We start from the raw sequence: 2,686 nt of genomic DNA on the forward strand, positions 1-2,686 counted from the left end.
ACATCTAAAACTATTTTAATTACTTTTGATTTATATAAAGAATCAATAGTGTATGTAAACTTATTTGATTTGAATTAAGCTCATTTTAAGCTTTAGTGTTAAATTTTGTTATTTGTGTAAAAAAACCATATCCATATTTTGAAATAGGTATAAAAAACACAAAATATATTAATTTTAAAACAAATAAACGTGTCGTAGATTAATAGAATTGGATGCATGTAAACTTTATTGATTGACTCTATGTCAACTTTAGAAGCAAGGAAAAATAATCAAAAGCAGGCTTTTAACAATTTTGAGAGTTTAAAATCTCATAATCCCCAATTAATGGATTAATAAGGTAAAATAAAACCAGATCATCATTCAGTTGAAAATAAGAATTGATTATATTTAAATTTGTCTAATGTCTATAGCAATTGTACTGGGTGTATTTTAAATTTGCATAAATACCATAATATGTATATATTTGCAACCCACAGTCAGATACCTATGTATATACCTCCTTACGTGAATCGTAGGGTAATTAGTGTCATAATTTACTTGTCAGCAACATGATCGATTTCAACATGCAGCCAAAACCAAAAGTAAAATGTTTAGAATGCTGATGATACCGGATTTTCAACTAGTCGACCTAATATAACTTTAGTTGCCTGCAAATTTTTTAACGCATACGTATATGTATGTACATATTATATATGTACATATGGGTCTGTCATCAGCGCCTTGAGCTTGTAGCTTTATTGTTATTGCTGAAAAGTTAATATTTGCGGCATTTATTGTTCCAAGAAAGCACTTTCCGCCAAACGTTCATAAACCTACTCGTTTACCCTCTTCGCAGTCAATTTTATATTCACATACATGTGTATGCTATGGTATATAAATATACAGGTATGTGTCTGTTTATGATGCCTCCCTAACTAACGAACTTCCTTTCAGCCTCAATTTTTTGCAACCTTTGTCAATATTTGTGAGGAGATGGTTTTTGTAAATGAATGGAATTTAAATCACTGCCATGTTTCGACTTGTACCATTTCGCTTTCAACATTTTTGCATTTGTGACGAAGTCTAATGCGTTAAGTTTTTGACAGCCATTCTTCCGGTCGAATATCATATCCCAGAAAATTATTCGTATAACGGCTGTAGTCCGTCGGCAGGTAGTCTTACAAGCCATCACATGTGTTTAGTGTTAATTTTAGGAAGTACCACCTTATTATAAACATATAAAGAAATCTTAATTTATTAGAAATCTTCCGATGTGTGTCGGTGCACTAGGGAGGGTCACGCCGTATCTTATTGGCTTCCTTATATTCTTGTACTTTTTGGTGAAGTTGGATATAATTTTATTGGTCACACTTGCTCTCGATAACAGTAGAAGCACTGAAACGCGGCCAGATGTAAAACGAAGGCGTAGTTTTAATTTTTGTTTGGATACATATAAACAGAAAGTACATACATACATAAAAACCATATATATGTTTGAACATAAGTATGTACGTAAACATAAGCAGTGAAGTGATTTATTTGAATTTATTATGTTTTATTAGCTTGTGGTAAAATGTTGCTTTTAATTCTGGTTTGTAATTACATAAGTATATTCCCACATCTTGTATTTCCACATGCTTTCTATATTTTTTTAGTCTTTGAATGCTTACTGATTTACTTCTTGATAAATGGCTTTATTTTATTAATTGCTTCATTAGTCAATTTTGAGGTTGCAAGTCAATTATAATTATTTTTTGAAAACCGTATTTAAGCGATTATAATGAATGAAGGTAGAAAATGGTATATCTAAGTTTAGTAATACAATCGATCGTATTTATTTTAATTGAATCCATTGATATAAGTAAGAAATACTGATTATTAATGTCTTAACTAGAAGAAGTTTACCTTAAGTTAATTGTGAATCGTTAACGTGAAGAAGTTTAGCTTAAGTTAATCCTAAGTCTGGGAGAGTGTATGATTTTCAGTATGAAGATCTACTTGGGAAAAGTATGTTTTTTCCAAGTTATGGTTTTAATAGTCTTGTGGAGTAGAGCTTAGCTATAATAAAGCTGTCGAATCTATGTTGCAAATAGTACACCGGGTACGTTTTAGTTAAAAACTTCGGTGTTAATTATGTGTAGAATACCGAAGTAGAACTGCACTGAAACGTACATGCTTATGTTGGAGGAAACCGGTGTCAACTAGACAAGCTACTTAGTACTGTCGTCATGTACTCACTTGAGAGGAAAATAAATGAAAACTCGCCAAGGCTATATTAAATATAAGTACTCTGTAGACGTAGCAAACCTTTAGTCAAATCTATCCACAGCTCGAAATTGTGTACAGCTTTAAGCTAAAAGCAAAAATCAATGAAAAAAGAAGCACCTCTGTATAAATTCGCTTGCGAAAACAGGAACAATAAAAGTGATAGGCAAATTTTAATGGGCGATGAGACAAAATTCTCCGCGGTCAACGCCCGCCGTTGTACTTGTATAAATTGTTTGCTCCGCTTTTCTCTGTTGGTCATACTTAAATCCAAATTGTTGCCAATGCACATGTGTGCATAGAGGTACACATTTTTAAGGTTGTTGTTTGGAAGCAACTATGTTTGTTCGTTATATGTACTAATTCTCTTTTCATTGTTTGCCTTCGCATTAAAATTCAACGCATTAAAAATAAATTGGAGAACCCACTTAAGCGGGACCTA

The sequence above is a fragment of the Bactrocera tryoni genome, unplaced genomic scaffold (assembly GCF_016617805.1).
Source record: "Bactrocera tryoni isolate S06 unplaced genomic scaffold, CSIRO_BtryS06_freeze2 scaffold_760, whole genome shotgun sequence".
Taxonomy (NCBI): domain Eukaryota; kingdom Metazoa; phylum Arthropoda; class Insecta; order Diptera; family Tephritidae; genus Bactrocera; species Bactrocera tryoni.